At 40.4% G+C, this 23,703-nt stretch overlaps 1 protein-coding gene across 2 annotated transcripts in view; it reads left to right on the forward strand.

Annotated features, from left to right (window-relative positions):
* The first annotated feature begins 21,372 nt into the window (after positions 1–21,372).
* The window catches only part of LOC150092024 (FUN14 domain-containing protein 1), a 97,765-nt gene continuing 95,434 nt past the window's right edge, over positions 21,373–23,703 (forward strand). Inside the window, exon 1 of one of the 2 annotated variants that reach the window (XM_090377833.1) lies at positions 21,373–21,421. The gene's annotated coding sequence lies outside the window, so the exon portion shown is untranslated. The remainder of the gene's footprint in view (positions 21,422–23,703) is intronic. The other variant, XM_090377824.1, reaches the window with a different exon arrangement.

A 23,703-nucleotide genomic window follows, 5' to 3' on the forward strand; every position in this document is an offset into this window, starting at 1 on the left:
TAAACGAAAGAGGAAAAAAAAAAGGAGAGAGAGAGAGATAAATAAAAAGAAAAAAAATAGAAAGAACAAGTTTTTTTTTTAGTTAAAGGACTCCTGTGAAACCCAAAACAATGACATTTTTACATAGGTTTCGAAAATATGATTACAGTTTTATTAATGAGTACAAAGGATGCAGACAAAAATAATGTTTATTATTATATATATTTTTTAATTAATAATATGTGAAAAGCAAAATCTGTATAATTTATAAAGGTGTGGAAATTTTAGCCATTGCCTAGGTAATTATCTCAATGTCAGTTTTTACACATCCCTTGAAATATCAAAATTAATTAATTTTCACACATGTGTGTACCCCACTTTAGATGCAAAGTGCAAACTGCAAAGTGTGTTAAGTCTCTAACGGCATCAGGGGTTCCCCCCCCCATCTCCGCGTTGCTTTAATTGTGAGTGTACCAGTTCACTGGGAAGGCCAGAGATTTAAAAGTGTGTGGATCATGTGAGTGTGTTATGTTATGTACTGTTGTTCTTCTGGCCATTTAGCCGCTGGACCCCAGCTGAGGCCCAACGTTGCCTGCACTTCGCCCCGTGGAGGCAGACTAGGTAACCACTAGTTTAAATTTCCACTCTGGCAGGTCCTGGCACCTTGTTTCCTGGGATTTCAGTGGCTAGAACCTTTAAAAAAAAAAAAAAAAAAAAATTTGCATAGGAATATTGCGCTAGAATTGGAAAAGCCAAAATGGTGGGCGAACAGCGTAATTTAGACACGGTTATTTTTGGCGTGTGGGGCATTCGCTTGCATACAGATAGAGTTGGATAGGAAGAATGAAGACTGGGGGGATAAAGACAGAAGAATGGGATCAATAGGAAAGACGACCCCAGGTGGAATCAGTGGGGCATGCCCATACCCCACTAGAGGGAAGAGTGGGGTCGGCAAGGAGGGGAGGAGACAAGAAAGCCGTCGCCTCTCCCCCGCCGGGGTACGGGAGAAGAAAGGGCCGAACAAGGGAGCCGGCTCAGATCACTAACATGGCGTGTATGTAGCAAAGCTGTGGCTTAGTCGGGTCCGTGACAGTGTACAGTCCATTAGTTGATCAGTGTTCGGATAGGATCTCATCCACTGCTGTTCCAATAATCAGGATGTCAGTGTGGGATGGTGTCACTAAGGGGATATAGGTCTCATTTAGTAAAGTCCTAGTTATTGTTGTCCGTTTCAGTTGTCAGAGGTCCAGTGTCGAGTTTAGGGAAGTTGTGGTAATGCTCGTAGTCTGCTGAACAGTTCGAGCACAAATTTCGAGAGGGCTCTATAGTACTCCTCCTCCCACAGTACAAGGTGTTCCCGATCGTTCGGGTTGAAACATATTTTTGTTATAAAGTGACATCTTATATCATCAAAGAGAGGGCATTCATGCATCAGATGTGTCCATGTCTGATTTTCACCGCAGTGGCATAGTGGAGATTCTTTTATTCCGAAGGTCGAAAGTTTGGCATTAAAGGAACCATGTCCCGTTAGAAGGAAGGAAGTGTAGAGCCCCGGTGAGAACCAGGCTGGCTGGTGGGGATAGACTTGGGTAACGTCCGGGATAAATTTCCGGGTTATGGCTCCTTTAAACTGTACAGGGAAATAGAGTGGGCCAGTAAATCAGAGTGTCTTATAATGGGAGATTTTAATTTCCCAGATATTGACTGGAATTTGGGGGCTGGTTACTCACACACTAGCAGGGTTTTTGTGGATTTATTGGATGATTGTTTTCTACATCAGCATGTTCGGGAGGCAACTAGAGGGAGTAATACTCTTGATTTGATTATCAGCAGTGATTCTTCATGCATTAAGAATCTGCAGATAAATGAACCACTAGGAGGCAGTGATCACAGTGTGCTGAAGTGGGATTTACTCAAAGAGGTAACTACCATTAGGGGTAAAGGGAAGGGTTATTGCTTCCGTAAAGTCGACTACGATGGACTGAGACAGTATTTAAATTCTATACAGTGGGACCAACTGATGATGTTACCAACAGCAAATTCAAAATGGGAAGCATTCAAAGAACTTATCTTGGAAGCTACTAGGCTTTACATACCAACTAAGAAATATTGTTCAAGGTTTAGGCCAAAATGGATGTCAGATGAACTAATGAGGCATATGGCAGAGAAGAAAAATGCATGGGATACATACAAATTAACACATGACACAGAAGCCTATGATAGATACAAGTTGATATGCAACCAAGTTACAAAGGAGGTTAGGCAGGCGAAGGCAGATTACGAGAAATCCTTGGCAAGGGATGCAAAGAAAAACAGCAAAGAGTTCTTTACTTATGGAAACTCTAGAAGGAAGGGGATGAATCAGATTGGTCCACTGGATATTGATGGGTCAAGTGTTGATGATCCTGCTCAGGTAGCTAACAAACTAAATGAATATTTTGCATCGACATTCACACATGAGGAGTTATTCAGCGAGGGGAATGCCAGAGCTGTATTCAACTCTAGCAGTAAGCTACAGAATCTTGTAATAACTGGGAGTAAAGTGGAGGAGAAACTGTTGAAGATAAACACAAGAAAGGCACCCGGGGTGGATGGGATCTATCCAGTTATATTAAAGGAGGCAGCAAAGGAAGTAAGCAAACCCTTAGCCATAATTATGAGAGCTTCCTTGGACTCAGGGGAGGTACCCATAGACTGGAAATGTGCAAATGTGACCCCAATTCACAAAGGAGGATCAAAGGCTGACACAAATAATTATAGACCTGTGAGCTTAACTTCTGTTAGAGGAAAATTAATGGAGGCACTGGTTAAAGAAGCACTGCAGGATCATTTAGACAAGACTTCAGTTATAGCTCAGACACAGCATGGTTTTGTTAAGGGGAAGTCTTGCCTGACCAACTTGATTGGATACTATGATGCAGTACCAAAAGAACTGGATGCAGGAAATAACTTTGATATTATATACTTGGATCTTAGAAAGGCTTTTGATACTGTTGCACATGGAAGCCTGCTACACAAATTGGAGCAGTGTGACATTGGAGGCAAATTGCTGCTATGGATAAAGGGGTGGTTGAGGGGGAGAAGACAGAGAGTGGTAATCAATGGACACTGCTCATCGTGGACTGATGTTATTAGTGAAGTCCCTCAGGGCTCAGTGTTGGGTCCATTATTGTTTTCTGTATTTACAAATGATATTGATGATGGTATATCGGGCTTAATGTCCAAGTTTGCAGACGATACAAAGGTTGGCAGGGTTGTCAAGGACACTACTGACACTATGCTGCTGCAACAGGATCTGGAAAGGTTGAGCAGATGGGTTGAGAGGTGGCAAATGAAGTTTAACATTGACAAATGTAAAGTACTACACAATGGGAAACAGCAACCCCCCCCCCCCCCCCAGAGCAACGTATCAACTCTGTGGTACAACACTGACAGTGGTAGAGAATGAAAGGGACTTGGGGGTGGTTGTGCAGGCAGATATGAAGTTCTCTGAGCAGTGCAGACGGGCGGCAAGAGTAGCTCATGGAGTATTGTCAATGATATACAGGACTTTTTCCATCAGGGATAAGGAGGTGATTATTCCATTGTATAAGGCGATGGTCAGGCCACACCTAGAGTACTGTATACAGGTCTGCAGGCCTCATTTCAAGAAGGATGTAGAGCTGCTGGAACGAGTACAGAGAAGGGCAACAAGATTAGTGAATGGAACAAAGGGGTGCTCTTACGAAGAAAGGCTTAAGTTTTGCAAATTACAGTGTCTGGAGACTAGGCACCAGCGAGGTGATCTGCTAGAGGTGTATAAAGCCTTGAATGGTTTAAGCATGCTCAATGCTGATGGGATTCTTCCTCTAGCTCAGAAAAATCACCTGAGAGGGCATAAATTGAAATTGAGGAAAGACAGATGTAGGATAGACGTGCGGAAATTTGCCTTTAGCCAGCGGGTGGTTGGTGGGTGGAACAGTCTTCCATCCCTTGTCGTGGAAGTTGATAGCCTAAATAAGTTTAAGGCTCAGCTGGACAGGTATTTCGAACGAACAGAGGGGTGAAGTGGAAGTGGTTATTTTTTATTCATTTTTTTTACTTTTTTTTTTTTTTTTGGCTGATGCTGCATAAGCTTGCTTTCTTGCATCAAATGCCTCTACTAATGCTATAATGCTAATGCTAATATTGATTTGCTTTGTGCGCAATGCCAACTTTGTAGTGATTCTGTAATAAGTGATTTTATTATTAACCGTAAGTGAATTTATTATTCCAGTTTTCATAAGTTTACATTATGGACATTCACAAATTACGATTGGTCCATGACATTGGCGAATGTCAAACGTTGTACAGTTTGTAATTATAATATATGTTACTCATTGCTATAGATTTATTTTTTATTTATTTATTTTTAATACTATTCTTTGTCTGAGCGTGTAACACACAATCGTATCGCAAATCAAGATGACTGAAGACACAGCATGGGGTTGTTAAAGGGAGATTTTGTCTGACCAATTGGATTAGATACTACGATGTGGTCACAAAGGAACTTAATGCTAAAAATAATTTTGATATCATATACTTGGATTTCAGGAAAGCTTTTGATACTGTTGCACATGCAAGACTGCTGTACAATTTGGAGAGGTATGGAATTAAGGGCAAGTTGCTGCAATGGATAAAGGGATGGTTGAGTGGGAAACGGCAGATAGTGGTAATAAAGTAATAAAGTAATTGGTGTGACATAAGCCTTTCCGAGGCTTGTGTCACACCAAACTGACTCAATATTGCCTGGCCTTTCTTATCGACTGTTTGCTCAACGTTAGATTTTATGAATTTCCGCCTAGCTTTCAATCCTGTCTTTCCATTTGTATGTGTGCCAGGGTACACAGTGTTATCGTCAGCCTCCTCCCCACAACCGGTGGAAAAGCCGCGGGTTCGAATCCCGTCAATGACTTTAATGGACTTTTCTCATTCGAGGGGAAGTTCTTCGGTCTCAGGCGCTGATAGCAAGGCTTTTTCTTCAGAAAATGGAGTTTTTCCGTCCAGCAGAACGTGCAAATCGACCAGAGAACACACGCAATATAGAGAGACACAGTACACATACACATGGGTATATGAAATAACATACCGGGTGACCCAAATACAATAGTTTTTTTTTTTTTTTTTTTTTGCTTTGTCCTTTTTCTTGAATGTGCACGGTAGCACAGTTGCATCGTCACCGTCCTCCTCATAACCGGTGAAAAGGACTGATTTTGAATCTCATCGATGACGCGAGTAACGTTTTTGGTTTTTTTTCACTTCTTGGATTAGTTAGTCGGTCTCAGGCGTAGATGATAAGTTTCCCTCCCCACCGAAACTGGGGTTTTTTTTTCTTCCTGCAAAAGTGGCAGATAGACCAGAAAACACAGTTTCCGAACACAATACAAATGCCTATATGAAACAACATTTCGGGCTGACCCTAATGTAATAATAGTCCTTTTTGCTCAAATTTACTTCCCATAATTAAATTTTACAATCTTTATATCTGAGTGGCCCATGTCTCTGAAATCCCAACAATGTGTGCTTGACCAGCACTTTGAATTCATCAAATTTATTTACTATACCTACCAGTGGTGTACATGGAAATATTCGTGCACCTGTTCTTACTCTTAGTTGCCCTAACATAGCCCATGTATTTACTGGTTTGGTGATGACTTCACAACAGTTCTTGTAATCCCTAGCACCTTGTTTTCAAGGCTTCTGCTTGTTGCAATACCAACAGTGCAAGAATTACTTTCATCTCTACCTGTGGCTGCTGTTAATATATTAATCTCTGTGTTCCCCATGCTACCAGTTTTCCTACTCACCTAACACCCTCTCTAAATCATCAGAAAATATTCTTGCACCCTTTCTATTAAAATGTGTCCCATCCCTGTAGAAAAACCTCTACTGTTAACAACCAGACCACTCTGAGAAAATTCTATCCTGTGAACCTTGCACAAGCTCTCCATAGCCCGAATTAATTGACAAGACTCTCATCATATACTCCATGCTATCGTGTCTGATCAGAATTGTAGATACTTTCAAATTTAACCCGAACTCGCGACTGTTTTTTTCGAGCTTGAGCTGTACTTGATAAGTAAGTTCATAAAAAAAAAATTATGATATTAGGGTCCCCTGTAAATGATTACATCTACCCATATATTTATTTTGGCTTTTGAATTTTCATTCCTGTGAACACGACAGTCGGTCGAAAAGCATTGTCAGCTTCAGGAAGGAAAATCGTTTTGAATATTTTCGTTAGATTCTTTTAATTGCGTTAATTTGAATTTTAATTGTTTTGAATTGATTTTGAATTGTGTTAAATTGATTATTTAATTATTTATATTTCACTTTAATTATTTATATTTTACTTTAATGTACCGGTAAGTTGTCGATTTTTTCGTTTTAATTTCTGGAGGGTATCATACGGAAGTGTTCCACGTACTATATTGAGGTAAACTCCTCTTATCTATTTACTAATATTATTACCAACGTAGAACATATTGAGTAATACAGCTCTGATTCATACTATCTAATTTACTAATTTATTTTGGCTGTAAATTTCGTTCGTTCTCTGGTCGATCTGCCTGTTTGCTGGACGAAAAAACCCCAGTTTCTGGAAGAAACAACCTTGCTATCTACGCCTGGGACCCTAAGTAAGTGTCAGCTCTTGTGCCCTTAACAGATGATAATTGCTCTACACCGCCATCAAATTTTTCTCCCGGGAGACATACCATGGTCGTATTTCACCTATTAGTTTTGCAGAAAAAAACAAAAACTGTTATATTAGGGTCACCGGTAATTTCTTATATTGAATTTCTTTTGTGTATTGTGTCTGTAACTCGCGTGTGTTCTCTGGTCGATTTACCTGTTTTGATGAAAGAAAAAAAAACTTTGCGAAATACGCCTGAGACAGATTAACTCAGCCACGGAATGAAAAAAGCCAATTAAAGTTCCTCGCGTTATCTACGGGTTTCTAACCCGGGCCTTTTCCACCCAGTGTGCGATGATACCACTGTGCTACCGCGCAGACATTTATTTTTGCACAATGTATTTCCCGTTTCCCTGACAATAGGTTCACCAAAAACAGACAACTTTGTGGGACCAGCGCATTCTGCCTTGGGGATCGCCGGTCTGTTGCCTGATAATCATGTGCAAGACAAAGCATGTGGCGTTCATGTGGGCAGTTGACATTTTAATGGGCCGTCTAGCGCATTATTCAAGCTATTAAAAAACCCATAACAACTCTGATTTGCGGACGAACATCTTTACATTGATCACACACAAAAACATCCCCGTTGGGAATATCATGTCCCATTTCTGAAGCTCCGTAAACATGAATCAAGCAGTAAGTTTCCTAACGTAGTAGTAGTAGTAGTAGTGGTGGTGACATGTGATGCAAGAAAGCAAGTGTATGAGCTTATGCAGCATCAGCCAAAAAAAAAAAAAAAATCACACCATTCCCTCCAAATGCCTGTCCAGTGCCTCCTTAATTTATTTAACCTGTCAACTTCCTCTTTTATGTTTCATCGTTTAAGTAGGCCCAGACTATATCTAAGGTACGTAAGGTACATTTACATTAGTATATAGTGAAGTCACATCCAGTGAACATAACTTCATATCCTCCTTGATATGGAGATCTTTGAGGTTCATGAATAAAGCATCGTAGTTTTTTATGTTATATGTTAGGAGTTGTCGGAGTGGTTTTAGAATTGGGTAGCAAAAGCTGATTTTTTATATGACACGATTGGACGAAATGAGTATCCTGTTTTGTGTAATTTTACTTGGCCGAATAAGGTTGGGATATTGTATGTGCGGGCTTTAATTTGTTTAAGTTGGGCCATAGTGATGTGGTCATCTTTCCTATAGGTGGTGAGCATTTTGTTATATTTGTTAACTAAGCTGTTGAACTCTGATGGTGCAACCTCTTCGAATGTCGTTGTGTCTGAAATGATGGTGTATAATTTATTTATATAGTCTCCTTTATTGAGAATAACTACTGTATCACCTTTGTTGCCCTTTTGAATAATGATATCTCGGTTTTGTCTAAGTGTGTGTAAAGCTTTTGTTTCTTCTCTATGTCGTTTTGATATTGAGGGGATAGTTTGGTTTATGATTCGATTAGTCTGTTGGATTAATACGTTTTTTTTTGGGCAAATTTCTAAGAGCGAACTCAAGATCAATAATCATTTGTTTCTTCGGGGGAAATCCCGGCAGTAAATTATAATTTAAACCTTTATTTAATAGGGCAATTTGCTGAGAAGTTAGCGTAACAGATGATAAGTTCTTTACATTATCTGATGGATTGGGGTCGTTTTGTGAACCAGTGTTTAAATTGACCCGGAAGTCACTAATATGTGGTAGATTTCTATTGAGAAAGGTGTGGGAATTTTTATCTGCGTTTTTGGTGTTTCGGTATGCACTCTGGTTTTCAAAACGATTGTGAGACGAATGATGACTTCTGTTGTGCGGAAAATCCCTAAAGGCTTGTAATTTTAGGTTATGTCTATTCTCTAATGTGGAGGATTGGGAGTCGATTTCTAATTGAATGGCTTGGTTTAGAGTATTCCAATCAATACTGTTTAGGTGTTTTCTAAAAATATTGCGATATCGCTGAATCTGTTTAAATATATCTTTTTTAGATTAAATCGAGATTTTATAGCTAGTTTTACTATGTTACTTGAGGTGGTAAAAACTAAATTTTGTATTCCTTGGATTTTCAAACCTAGCCGAAATTTAGCAAATTTCGGTATTAAATTTTCAGAAAGACATTGTTTTAAAAACTGGATATGATATTTTTGGGCCGCATGTTAGCATTAGCATAGGCATTTCATGTAAGAAAGCAAACTTATGCAGCATCAGCCAAAATAAAAAAAAAAAAAACACTTCCACTTCACCCCTCTGTTTGTTCAAAATATCTGTCCAGCTGAGCTTTAAACTTATTTAGGCTATCAACTTCCACGACAAGGGATGGAAGTCTGTTCCACCAACCAACCACCCGCTGCCTAAAGGCAAATTTCCGCACGTCTATCCTACATCTGTCTTTCCTCAATTTGAATTTATGCCCTCTCAGGTGATTACTCTGAGCGAGAGGAAGAATCCCATCAGCATTGAGCATGCTCAAACCATTCAAGGCTTTATACACCTCTATCAGATCACCTCGCTGGTGCCTAGTATTTCAATGTAATTCTAGTATAGCCTTGTTTTAACCCTGTTAACCATTCAGCCATAGTGTTGTATATTAATGTACTGTATATACTTGAGTGATCAATTAAGTCAGTATACACGTTATTGATTATACATATTTCGTATCTCCTACCAAATTTACGTTATGTGTATTTATCTGCTATCAAGTTGAAGTTATAGATATTCTGCTAAATTCTAACCTAGCGTGATTCGAACCCTCGAGCGACCTATATTATTGCCAAGTCACTAATACTAAAAGCTCTAGGAATATTAATGTCGTACGTTACGGACTACGTGATAAAGTTGAATTAATAAAACAACTATGTAATGCTATAAAGTAGTTTATAACCTCTTCTGATACTGATTACACTGCTGTAAAACAACGTAGAAACCTAAAGTATCTGCTGCATCTTAATTTCGTTATTATTACTAGCCACACAATGCAGGGAAGCCTGAGGTATATGCTACACCAGCCAAAAAAAATTTCCGAGTTACCTTGAGAGAGAGAGAGAGAGAGAGAGAGAGAGAGAGAGAGAGAGAGAGCATTACCTCTAGCATAAGTAGAGGCATATGATGCAAGAAAGCAAACTTAGGCAGCATCAGCCAAAAAAAAAAAAAAACTTCCACTTCACCCCTTCGTTCATTCGAAATACCTGCCCAGCTGAGCCTTAAATTTATTTAGGCTATCAACTTCCACAACAAGGGATGGAAATCTGTTCCACCAACCAACCACCCGCTGGCTAAAGGCAAATTTCCACACATCTATCCTACATCTGTCTTTCCTCAATTTGAATTTATGCCCCCTCAGGTGATTATTCTGAGCGAGTGGAAGAATCCCATCAGCATTGAGCATGCTCAAACCATTCAAGGCTTTATACACCTCTATCAGATCACCCCTCAGGTGCCTAGTCTCCAGACACTGTAATTTGCAAAACTTAAGCCTTTCTTCGTAAGAGCAACCCTTTGTTCCATTCACTAACCTTGTTGCCCTTCTCTGTACTCGTTCCAGCAGACCTACATCTTTCTTGAAATGAGCCTCCAGACCTGTATACAATGCTCAAGGCGTGGCCTGACCATTGCATTATACAAGGGAATAATCACCTCCTTATCCCTGCTAGAAATATTCCTGTATATCATTGATAAGACACCATGAGCTACTCTTGCAGCCCGTCTGCACTGCTCACAGAACTTCATATCTGCCTGCACAACCACCTCCAGGTCCTTTTCATTCTCTACCACTGTCAGTATAGTACCAACGAGTTGATACGTTGCTCTAGGGTTGCTGTTTCCTATATGCAGTACTTTACATTTGTCATGTTAAACTTCATTTGCCACCTCCCAGCCCATCTGCTCAACCTTTCCAGATCCTATTGCAGCAGCAGCATAGCGCCAGTAGTGTCCTTAATAACCCTGCCAACTTTTGTATCGCCTGAAAACTTGGACTTTAAGCTTGATATGCGATCATCAATATTATTTATAAATACAGAAAACAATAATGGCCCAAGCCCTGAACCCTGAGGGAATCCACTAATAATATTAGTCCACGATGACCAGTGTCGGTTGATTACCACTTTCTGCCTTCTCCCACCTCAACCACCGTTTTATCCATAGGAGCAATTTGCCTCCAATCCAACACTTCTCCAATTTGTGCAGCAGTCTTCCATGTGCAACAGTATCAAAAGCCTTTCTAAGATCCAAGTATATAATATCAAAGCTATTCCCTGCATCCAGTTCTTTTGGGACTGCATCATAGTATCCAATCAAATTGGTCAGGCAAGACTTCTCCTTAACAAAACAATGTGTGTCCGAGCTATAACTGACATCTTCTCTAGATGATCCTGCAGTGCTTGCTTAACCAGAGCCTCCATTAATTTTCCTGGAACAGAAGTTAAACTCACAGTTCTATAACTACTTGTGTCAGCCTTTGATCCTCCTTCGTGAATTGGGGTCACATTTCCATATCTCCAGTCTATGGGTACCTCCCCTAAGCCCAAGGAAGCTCTCATAATTATGGCTAAGGGCAGGAGCGGATTAAGGTCGATTGAGGCCCCGGGCGCAAAAGAAAATATTGAGTCCCTTAAAAAAAAAGAGAGAGAAAGGGAAAATAAAAATACACGTTAACCATTTTTTTAAATAAATAAAAAATATCATGTACTATTAATGTTTTATTTCAAATAAAATTTGAATATAATATATGTATAATATAATTAATAATAGCATAATAATAATTACAAAGGTTTGAACTAATAGTTGAACTAATATGTTCAACTAATTTGTTGGGGTTTTGCGCATAAAGTTGGGGTTTTGCGTGGGCCCTTCAGAAGTCGGGGCCCAGGGCGCGCGCCGCTGGGCCCGCCGTTAAATCCGCCTCTGGCTAAGGGTTTGCTTACTTCCTTTGCTGCCTCTTTAATATAACTGGATAGATCTCATCCACCCCAGGTACCTTTCTTGTGTTTATCTTGAACAATTTCTCGTCCACTTTACTCTCAGTTATTACAAGATTATCTAGCTTACTGCCAGAATTGAATACACCTCTGGCATTCCCCTCGCTGAATAACTCCTCATGTGTGAATGTCGATGCAAAATATTCATTTAGTTTGCTAGCTACCTGAGCAGGATCATCAACAGTTGAAACATCGATATCAAGTGGACCAATCTAATTCATCCCCTTCCTTCTAGAGTTTAGCATTAGCATTAGCATTAGCATTAGTAGAGGCATTTGATGCAAGAAAGCAAGCTTATGCAGCATCAGCCAAAAAAAAAAAAAAAAAAACCCACTTCCACTTCACCCCTCTGTTCGTTCAAAATACCTGTCCAGCTGAGCCTTAAACTTATTTAGGCTATCAACCTCCACTACAAGGGATGGAAGCTTGTTCCACCATCCAACCACCTGCTGGCTAAAGGCAAATTTCCGCACGTCTATCCTACATCTGTCTTTCCTCAATTTGAATTTATGCCCTCTCATGTGATTTTTCTGAGCTAGAGGAAGAATCCCATCAGCATTGAGCATGCTCAAACCATACAAGGCTTTATACACCTCTATCAGATCACCTCGCTGGTGCCTAGTCTCCAGACACTGTAATTTACAAAACTTAAGCCTTTCTTCGTAAGAGCACCCCTTTGTTCAATTCACTAATCTTGTTGCCCTTCTCTGTACTCGTTCCAGCAGCTTTATATCCTTCTTGAAATGAGGCCTCCAGACCTATGTACAGTACTCTAGGTGTGGCCTGACTATTGCCTTATACAAGGGAATAATCACTTCCTTATCCCTGCTGGAAAAATTCCTGTATATCATTGACAATACTCCATGAGCTACTCTTGCAGCCCGTCTGCACTGCTCAGAGAACTTCATATCTGCCTGCACAGCCACCCCCAAGTCTTTTTCATTCTCTACCACTGTCAGTGTAGTACCACAGAGTTGACACGTTGCTCTGGGGTTGCTGTTTCCCATGTGTAGTACTTTACATTTGTCAATGTTAAACTTCATTTGCCACCTCTCAGCCCATCTGCTCAACCTTTCCAGATCCTGTTGCAGTAGCATAGTGTCAGTAGTGTCCTTGACAACCCTGCCAACCTTTGTATCGTCTGCAAACTTGGATATTAAGCTTGATATACCATCATCAATATCATTTATAAATACAGAAAACAATAATGGACCCAACACTGAGCCCTGAAGGACTCCACTAATAACATTAGTCCACGATGAGCAGTGTCCATTGATTACCACACTCTGTCTCCTCCCCCTCAACCACCCCTTTATCCGTAGCAGCAATTTGCCTCCAATGTCACACTGCTCCAATTTGTGTAGCAGTCTTCCGTGTGCAACAGTATCAAAAGCCTTTCTAAGATCCAAGTATATAATATCAAAGCTATTCCCTGCATCCAGTTCTTTTGTTACTGCATCATAGTATCCAATCAAATTGGTCAGGCAAGACTTCCCCTCAACAAAACCATGCTGTGTCCGAGCTATAACTGAAGTCTTGTCTAAATGTTCCTACAGTGCTTCTTTAGCCAGTGCCTCCCTTAATTTTCCCGGAACAGAATTTAAGCTCACAGGTTTCTTTCTTTCTTTCTTTACATAACTAAGATTTCTTTCTTTCTTTCTTTCTTTCTTTACATAATCCATTAATTTTCCTGGAACAGAATTTAAGCTCACAGGTTTCTTTCTTTCTTTCTTTACATAAGAAAGAACTCTTTGCTGGTTTTCTTTGCATCATTTGCCAAAGATTTCTCGGAATCTCCCTTCGCCTGCCTTACCTCCTTTGTAACTTGATTACAGATCAACTTATATCTATCATAGACTGCTGTGTGAAGTGTTAATTTATATGGATCCCAAGCATTTTTCTTCTCTGTCATATATCTCATTAGTTCATTTGACATCCATTTAGGCCTAAACCTTGAACAATATTTCTTAGTTGGTATGTAAAGCCTAGTAGCTTCCAAGAAAAGTTCTTTGAATGCTTCCCATTTTGAATTTGCTTTTGGTAACATCATCAATTGCTCCCACTGTATATAATTTAAATACTGTCTCAAACCATCGTAGTCGCCTTTACGAAAGCAATAACCCTTCCCTTTACCCCTGATGGTAGTTACCTCTTCAGCACACTGTGATCACTGCCACATAGTGGTTCCTCTAACTGTAGATTCTTAATGCATAAAGAATCACTACTGATAATCAAATCAAGAGTATTACTCCCTCTAGTTGCCTCCCGAACATGCTGATGTAGAAAACAATCATCCAATAAATCCACAAAAGGCTTGATAGTGTGAGTGACCAACCGACAAATTCCAGTCAACATCTGGGAAATTAGAATCCCCCATTATAAGACTCTTTGATTTACTGGCCCACTCTATTTCCCTGTACAGTTTCTTATTATACTCGTCAGAGTCGTTAGGCCTATAACACACTCCTATTCTCAATTTTGATCTCCCAGTGCTTATGTCACTCCAAACTGACTCAACACTGCACTGTCCAGCGATGTCGACTGGCTTCACTTCCTTGGATTTTATGTGTTTCTTAACTAACAGCATAACCCCTCCTCCCTTCCTAGCCTGTCTATCCTTTCTGTAGACGTTGTGCTCCCCAAATTCCAGTTCGGCATTCCTTATATCTGTGTGGCACCACGTCTCTGATATCCCAACAATATCCGCCTTTGATGCTTTGAGCAATAATTCAGATTCATCAAATTTATTTATCTAGAAACTCCTAGCATTCGTGTACACGCAAGAATACATGCACCTGTTCTTTTTCTTAGCTACCCTTACACAACCCATGTGTTTACTTGTACCGCAATGACTCCCAGCAGTCTCTGATATATTCTGCATCTTTTTTTCCGTGCTTCTGCTCATTCCCATAGAAGCAGTGCAAGAATCACTTTCACCTCTGCCAGTGGCTACTGTTAATCTATTATTCCTTGTAATCCCCTAAGCTAGCAGTTTTCCGACCCACCTAACACTGCTTCGATTGCATCAGCAAATATTCTTGCACCCTTTTTATATTTAAATGTATCCCATCCCTGTAGAAGAAGTCCCTTCTGTTAACAAGTACAGTTCAGGCTGAAAAAAATTCTACCCCTTGAGCCTTGCACAATCTTTCCAGGGCCGAATTGATCGACAAGGCTCTCATCATATATAATCCCTCCTATCGTGTCTGAGCAGAACTAGGCAGCACAGTGGTGTCGTCACCGTCCTCCCCACACGGGGTGGAAATGGCCCGGGTTCGAATCCCGTCGATGACGCGAAGAACTTTAATTGGCTTTTTTCACTATGTGGCTGAGTTAGTCGGTCTCAGGCATAGCTAGAAAGGTTTTTTCCCCATAGAAACTTGGATTTTTTCGTCCAGCAAATAGACAAATCGATCATAGAACACATGCAATTAAAAGACATGACGCAGCACGGCAGATGAATTTTTTTATTCGGGTGGCCTAAAAATAATAGTTTGTTTTTTGTTTTTTTTGGTAAGCTTGTGTAGCCTGTTTATGCCACACTGATGTCATCTGACCATATTTTCGAGCTTTCTATGTCGACTTCTGTAATGTGACATATTTGGTAAAACTTAAAGAATCCCAATAGATGTCCCTTATACCCGTCCGGAGTTTCTCGCTGTCTCTTCATTACATCGTCATACCAAATCTTGTTCCGTTTCATCTCAAGCGCCGACCGGGCTAGCGGGTGGGTAAAGTGCCTGCCTGGCAACCTAAAGGTCGCGGGTTCGAATTCCGCCTCGGGCTTGGATCAAAGTGCTGCAAAAATCTTGGGATGTGCATTATGGCCACAGAAGCTGATGCGCCAACAACTACCAAACACCATCTGAAGCTGCATGATTAGAATAGTTTTCTACGTATCCTGTTAATTTTCTCGAGCAGTGTATTTGGGTAGGTGAAGTAATTTCCAGGTGACCTTGTGTGACATTTTTTTTTTTTATATTCAATAACTACACTTATAATTTTAAATCAAATTTATCTCCAATAATAATCCTGCTCCAATTACGCAGCAATAGTAGTAGTAAGCAGGAGTAGTAGTAATAATAATGGCAAATGATGTAAGAAAGCAAGCTTATATAACATGAACAAAAAAAAAAAAAACGGTTCACCTCTCTGTATCCTCCAAGAATTTGTCAAGTTCGTCCTTGAATTAATTCAACCCACCCACCCCACAACATTAGGTTGAATCCTATTCCAAAAATCAACCATCCGCTGGATGAAGGCGAACTTCCGCACATTTATTCTTTAACCATCCACCCTCAAGTTAGCATTAGCATTAGCATTAGCATTAGTAGAGGCATTTGATGCAAGAAAGCAAGCTTATGCAGCATCAGCCAAAAAAAAACAAAAAAAAACCACCTCCACTTCACCCCTCTGTTCGTTCAAAATACCTGTCCAGCTGAGCCTTAAACTTATTTAGGCTATCAACCTCCACCACAAGGGATGGAAGTGTGTTCCACCAACCAACCACCCGCTGGATAAAGGCAAATTTCCGCACGTCTATCCTGCATCTGTCTTTCCTCAATTTGAATTTATGCCCTCTCAGGTGATTTTTCTGAGCTAGAGGAAGAATCCCATCAGCATTGAGCATGCTTAAACCATTCAAGGCTTTATACACCTCTATCAGATCACCTCGCTGGTGCCTAGTCTCCAGACACTGTAATTTGCAAAACTTAAGCCTTTCTACGTAAGAGCACCCCTTTGTTCCATTCATTAATCTTGTTGCCCTTCTCTGTACTCGTTCCAGCAGCTCTACATCCTTCTTGAAATGAGGCCTCCAGACCTGTATACAGTATTCTAGGTGTGGCCTGACCATCGCCTTATACAATGGAATGATCACCTCCTTATCCCTGCTGGAAAAATTCCTGTATATCATTGACAATACTCCATGAGCTACTCTTGCAGCCCGTCTGCACTGCTCAGAGAACTTCATATCTGCCTGCACAACCACCCCCAAGTCCCTTTCATTCTCTACCACTGTCAGTGTAGTACAACAGAGTTGATACGTTGCTCTGGGGTTGCTGTTTCCCATGTGTAGTGCTTTACATTTGTCAATGTTAAACTTCATTTGCCACCTCTCAGCCCATCTGCTCAACCTTTCCAGATTCTGTTGCAGCAGCTTAGTGTCCTTAGTGTCCTTGACAACCCTGCCAACCTTTGTATCGTCTGCAAACTTGGACATTAAGCCGGATATACCATCATCAATATCATTTATAAATACAGAAAACAATAATGGACCCAACACTGAGCCCTGAGGGACTCCACTAATAACATCAGTCCACGATGAGCAGTGTCCATTGATTACCACTCTCTGTCTTCTCCCCCTCAACCACCCCTTTATCCATAGCAGCAATTTGCCTCCAATGTCACACTGCTCCAATTTGTGTAGCAGTCTTCCATGTGCAACAGTATCAAAAGCCTTTCTAAGATCCAAGTATATAATATCAAAGTTATTCCCTGCATCCAGTTCTTTTGTGACTGCATCATAGTATCCAATCAAGTTGGTCAGGCAAGACTTCCCCTTAACAAAACCATGCTGTGTCTGAGCTATAACTGAAGTCTTGTCTAAATGATCCTGCAGAGCTTCTTTAACCAGTGCCTCCATTAATTTTCCTGGAACAGAAGTTAAGCTCACAGGTCTATAATTACTTGTGTCAGCCTTTGATCCTCCTTTGTGAATTGGGGTCACATTTGCACAACTCCAGTCTATAGGTACCTCCCCTGAGTCCAAGGAAGCTCTCATAATTATGGCTAAGGGTTTGCTTACTTCCTTTGCTGCCTCCTTTAATATAACTGGATAGATCCCATCCACCCAGGGTGCCTTTCTTGTGTTTATCTTCCACAGTTTCTCCTCCACTTTACTCCCAGTTATTTCAAGAAACTGTAGCTTACTGCTAGAGTTGAATACACCTCTTGCATTCCCCTCGCTGAATAACTCCTCATGTGTGAATGTCGATGCAAAATATTCATTTAGTTTGTTGGCTACCTGAGCAGGATCATCAACAATTGACCCATCAATATCAAGTGGACCAATCTGATTCATCCCCTTCCTTCTAGAGTTTCCATAAGTAAAGAACTGTTTGCTGTTTTTCTTTGCATCCCTTGCCAAGGATTTCTCGTAATCTGCCTTCGCCTGCCTAACCTCCTTTGTAACTTGGTTGCATATCAACTTGTATCTATCATAGGCTTCTGTGTCATGTGTTAATTTGTAAGTATCCCATGCATTTTTCTTCTCTGCCATATGCCTCATTAGTTCATCTGACATCCATTTTGGCCTAAACTTTGAACAATATTTCTTAGTTGGTATGTAAAGCCTAGTAGCTTCCAAGATAAGTTCTTTGAATGCTTCAAATTTTGAATTTGCTTTTGGTAACATCATCAGTTGGTCCCACTGTATAGAATTTAAATACTGTCTCAGTCCATCGTAGTCGCCTTTACGGAAGCAATAACCCTTCCCTTTACCCCTAATGGTAGTTACCTCTTTGAGTAAATCCCACTTCAGCACACTGTGATCACTGCCACCTAGTGGTTCATTTATCTGTAGATTCTTAATGCATGAAGAATCACTGCTGATAATCAAATCAAGAGTATTACTCCCTCTAGTTGCCTCCCGAACATGCTGATGTAGAAAACAATCATCCAATAAATCCACAAAAGCCTTGCTAGTGTGTGAGTGACCAACCCACAAATTCCAGTCAATATCTGGGAAATTAAAATCTCCCATTATAAGACTCTCTGATTTACTGGCCCACTCTATTTCCCTGTACAGTTTCTTATTATACTCATCAGAGTCATTAGGCCTATAGCACACTCCTACTCTCAATTTTGATCTCCCAATGTTTATGTCACACCAAACTGACTCCTCACTGCACTGTCCAGCGATGTCGACTGGCTTCACTTCCTTGTTTTTATGTGTTTCTTAACTAATAGCATAACCCCTCCCCCCTTCCTATCCTGTCTATCCTTTCTGTAGACGTTGTACTAACCAAATTGCAGTTCTGCATCCCTTATATCTGTCTGACACTACGTCTCTGATATCCCAACAATATCTGCCTTCGATGTCTTGAGCAATACCTCAAATTCATCAAATTTATTTACTAAACTCCTAGTATTGGTGTACACGCAAATATACCTGCACCTGTTTCTATTCTTAGCTACCCTAACACAACCCATGTGTTTACTTGTACCGCAATGGCTCCCAGCAGTCTCTGAAATACCATGCATCTTGTTTTTCAGGCTTCTGCTCATTCTAATAGAAGCAGTGCAAGAATCTGCCAGTGGCTACTGTCAATCTATTGGTCTTTGTCTCCCCCCAAGCTAGCAGTTTTCCGACCCACCTAACACTGCCTCGATAGCATTAGCAAATATTCTTGCACCCTTTCTATTTAAGTGTATCCCATCCCTGTAGAAGCAATCTCTCCTGTTAACAAGTACAGTCCAGGCTGAAAAAAATTCTACCCCGTGAGCCTTGCACAATCTTTCCAGGGCCGAATTGATCGACAAGGCTCTCATCATATACTCCCTCCTATCGTGTCGGGGCAGAATTGCAGACACTTTCAAATTCAACCCTAATTCTCGGCTTTTGCATTAACATGCATTAACATCCTTGGCAAAAGATGCTAAGAAAAACAGCAAGGATTTCTTTACTTATATAAACTCTAAAAGGAAGGGGATGAATATGATTGGTCCACTTGACATCGATGGTTCGACTGTTGATGATCCTGCTCAGATAGCAAACAAACTGAATGAGTATTTTGCATCTACATTCACACGTGAGGAATTATTACAGTTTGAAAATGGAAGAAGGTTATCAAATTGCAGCAGTGTGCTTAATGATTTTGTAATAACTGAGAGCAAAGTGGAGGAGAAATTGTTGAAGTTAAACGTAAGAAAAGCACCTGGGGTGGATGGGATCTATCCAGTTATATTAAAGGAGGCGGCAAAGCAACTAAGCAAACCCTTAGCCATAATTATGAGAGCATCCTTGGACTCAGGGGAGGTTCCCACGGACTGGAGATGTGCAAATGTATCCCCAATTCACAAAGGGGGATCGAAGGGTGACACGAGTTATTACAGACCAGTTAGTTTAACTTGTGTTCCGGGTAAAATAATGGAGTCGCTGGTTAAAGATGCATTGCAGGATCATCTAGACAAGACTGCAGCAATAATTGAGACACAGCATGGGTTTGTTAAGGGAAAGTCTTGTCTGAAAAATTTGATAGGATATTATGATGTGGTTACAAAGGAACTGGATGCAAAAAATAATTTTGATATAATATATTTGGATTTCAGGAAAGCTTTTGACACTGTTGCGCATAGAAGACTATTGCACAAATTGGAGCAGAATGGTATTAAGGGTAAATTACTACAATGGATAAAAGGATGGTTAAGTGGGAGAAGACAGAGGGCGGTAATCAATGGGTGCTGCTCTTCTTGGACTAATGTTATTAGTTGTGTCCCACAGGGTTCGGTGTTAGGTCCACTGTTGTTTTGTATATTTATCAATGATATTGATGAAGGTATATCAGGCTTAATGTAGAAGTTTTCAGATGATACAAAGGTTGGCAGGGTTGTTAATGACAGTCATGGCAGTGTGCTACTGCAACAGGCTCTAGATAATTTGGGCAGATGGGCTAAGAAGTGGCAACTGAAGTTTAACCCTGACAAATGCAAAGCACTGCATATGGGTATAAGTAACCCCAGAGAAACGTACCAATTATGTGGTACTACACTTAAGGTGGTAGAAAATGAAAAAGACCTGGGAGTAATTGTGCAGGCAGATATGAAGTTTTCTGAGCAATGCAGACAGGCTGCCAGGGCAGGTCATTGGGTTTTGTCAATGATATATAGGAATTTTGCTAGCAGGGAAAAGGAGGTGATTATCTCTCTGTATAAGGCAATGGTGAGGCCATGCCTTGAGTACTGCATACAGTTCTGGAGGCCTCATTTTAGGAAGAATGTAGATTTGCATGAGCATGTACAGAGAAGGGCAACAAGATTGGTGAGTGGAATGAAGGAATCCTCTTACCAAGAGAGTCTTAAGTTCTACAAATTGCAGTGGCTGGAGGCTATGCACCTGCGCGGTGATCTGATTGAGGTATATAAAGCCTTGAATGGGTTGAGCACGCTGAATTCTGATGGGATCCTTCCACTTGTTCAGATTACGAACCTAAGGGGGCATAAATTCAAATTAAGAAAAGACAAATGTAGAATAGATGTGCGGAAATTTGCCTTTAGCCAGCGGGTGGTTAATTGCTGGAACAAACTTCCATCTGTCGTTGTGGAAGTTGATAATTTGAATAAATTTAAGGCGGAACTGGACAGGCAAGCGGAGAGAATGGTGTGATTTCTTTTTTTTTTTTTTTTTTTTTTTTGTTGGCTGATGCTACATAAGCTCATACATTTGCTTCCTTGCATCACATGCCACTACTACTACTATTACTACATTCAGCTTACTGAATCCACTCGAGCTTTAAACACATCAATCAGATCTCCCTGCAAATACGTGGAGATTCGAGTTAGTGCAATACCAGTGCAACTCGTTGTTAAGGTATTCACAATAAGATATGTGATTAAAATGATGCATTAAAACTACCTTGGTAGTAGAAATGATGTGTGTGCATTACCCTGCATAAACAAACACCTTGAATGAAAAAATTAATAAAAATATAAATCCGATATATAATTTTTTTTTTTTTTTACACTTCCTCTTGCTCCTCAAGAGGGCGGGGCCAGCTTGGTCGTTATAGTTTTCTGTCATGCTTTACTTTTAAGTAAGTAGCGTAGTATGTAATCGTATCAGTCTATAAATGGGCTTGCGCTTTTTCGGTTTGAAAATACTTGCTTTAACCATATATTTGCAGCATAAATCGACTCTTGTCTTTTTCAGATATTTTACGTAACGGTAAAATCAAATCATTACAGTAAAACCATCATGATAATTACTGTAAAATCATTACAGTAATTGCAATAATTATAGTAAAATCACTGTTCTTTTTAATTCAATTCAGCCACTCACAAAATTTACATTTTGTAATTACATCTCACGTCGAATGAAACCTAAAGAAAGTGGTAAGCAATCAACCATGTTTAGATGGTAAGTTATCAACCTATGATAGATACAAGTTGATATGTAACCAAGTTACAAAGGAGGTTAGGCAGGCGAAGGCAGATTACGAGAAATCCTTGGCAAGGGATGCAAAGAAAAACAACAAAGAGTTCTTTACTTATGTAAACTCTAGAAGGAAGGGGATGAATCAGATTGGTCCACTTGATATGGATGGGTCAACTGTTGATGATCCGGCTCAGGTAGCTAACAAACTAAATGAATATTTTGCATCGACATTCACACACGAGGAGTTATTCAGCAAGGGGAATGCCAGAGGTACATTCAACTCTAGCAGTAAGCTACAGAATCTTGAAATAACTAGGAGTAAAGTGGAGGAGAAACTGTTGAAGATAAACACAAGAAAGGCACCCGGGGTGGATGGGATCTATCCAGTTATATTAAAGGAGGCAGCAAAGGAAGTAAGCAAACCCTTAGCCATAATTATGAGAGCTTCCTTGGACTCAGGGGAGGTACCCATAGACTGGAAATGTGCAAATGTGACCCCAATTCACAAAGGAGGATCAAAGGCTGACACAAGTAATTATAGACCTGTGAGCTTAACTTCTGTTCCAGGAAAATTAATGGAGGCACTGGTTAAAGAAGCACTGCAGGATCATTTAGACAAGACTTCAGTTATAGCTCAGACACAGCATGGTTTTGTTAAGGGGAAGTCTTGCCTGACCAACTTGATTGGATACTATGATGCAGTCACAAAAGAACTGGATGCAGGGAATAACTTTGATATTATATACTTGGATCTTAGAAAGGCTTTTGATACTGTTGCACATGGAAGACTGCTACACAAATTGGAGCAGTGTGACATTGGAGGCAAATTGCTGCTATGGATAAAGGGGTGGTTGTGGGGGAGAAGACAGAGAGTGGTAATCAATGGACACTGCTCTTCGTGGACTAATGTTATTAGTGGAGTCCCTCAGGGCTCAGTGTTGGGTCCATTATTGTTTTCTGTATTTATAAATGATATTGATGATGGTATATCAAGCTTAATGTCCAAGTTTGCAGACGATACAAAGGTTGGCAGGATTGTCAAGGACACTACTGACACTATGCTGCTGCAACAGGATCTGGAAAGGTTGAGCAGATGGGCTGAGAGGGGGCAAATGAAGTTTAACATTGACAAATGTAAAGTACTACACATGGGAAACAGCAACCCCAGAGCAACGTATCAACTCTGTGGTACTACTCTGACAGTGGTAGAGAATGAAAGGGACTTGGGGGTGGTTGTGCAGGCAGATATAAAGTTCTCTGAGCAGTGCAGACGGGCGGCAAGAGTAGCTCATGGAGTATTGTCAACGATATACAGGAATTTTTCCAGCAGGGATAAGGAGGTGATTATTCCATTGTATAAGGCAATGGTCAGGCCACACCTAGAGTACTGTATACAGGTCTGGAGGCCTCATTTCAAGAAGGATGTAGAGCTGCTGGAACGAGTACAGAGAAGGCAACAAGATTAGTGAATGGAACAAAGGGGTGCTCTTACGAAGAAAGGCTTAAGTTTTGCAAATTACAGTGTCTGGAGACTAGGCACCAGCGAGGTGATCTGATAGAGGTGTATAAAGCCTTGAATGGTTTAAGCATGCTCAATGCTGATGGGATTCTTCCTCTAGCTCAGAAAAATCACCTGAGAGGGCATAAATTCAAATTGAGGAAAGACAGATGTAGGATAGACGTGCAGAAATTTGCCTTTAGCCAGCGGGTGGTTGGTTGGTGGAACAGACTTCAGTTATAGTCTGATAGCCTAAATAAGTTTAAGGCTCAGCTGGACAGGTATTTTGAACGAACAGAGGGTGAAGTGGAAGTGGGTTTTTTTTTTGGCTGATGCTGCATAAGCTTGCTTTCTTGCATCAAATGCCTCTACTAATGCTAATGCTAATGATTGAAGGAGCAGCAATTGAAAAGGTGGAGTCATATACTTATCTGGGACAAGTT

The sequence above is a fragment of the Mastigoproctus giganteus genome, chromosome 1, assembly GCF_048544385.1.
Source record: "Mastigoproctus giganteus isolate SK-2022 chromosome 1, ASM4854438v1, whole genome shotgun sequence".
Classification (NCBI taxonomy): domain Eukaryota; kingdom Metazoa; phylum Arthropoda; class Arachnida; order Uropygi; family Thelyphonidae; genus Mastigoproctus; species Mastigoproctus giganteus.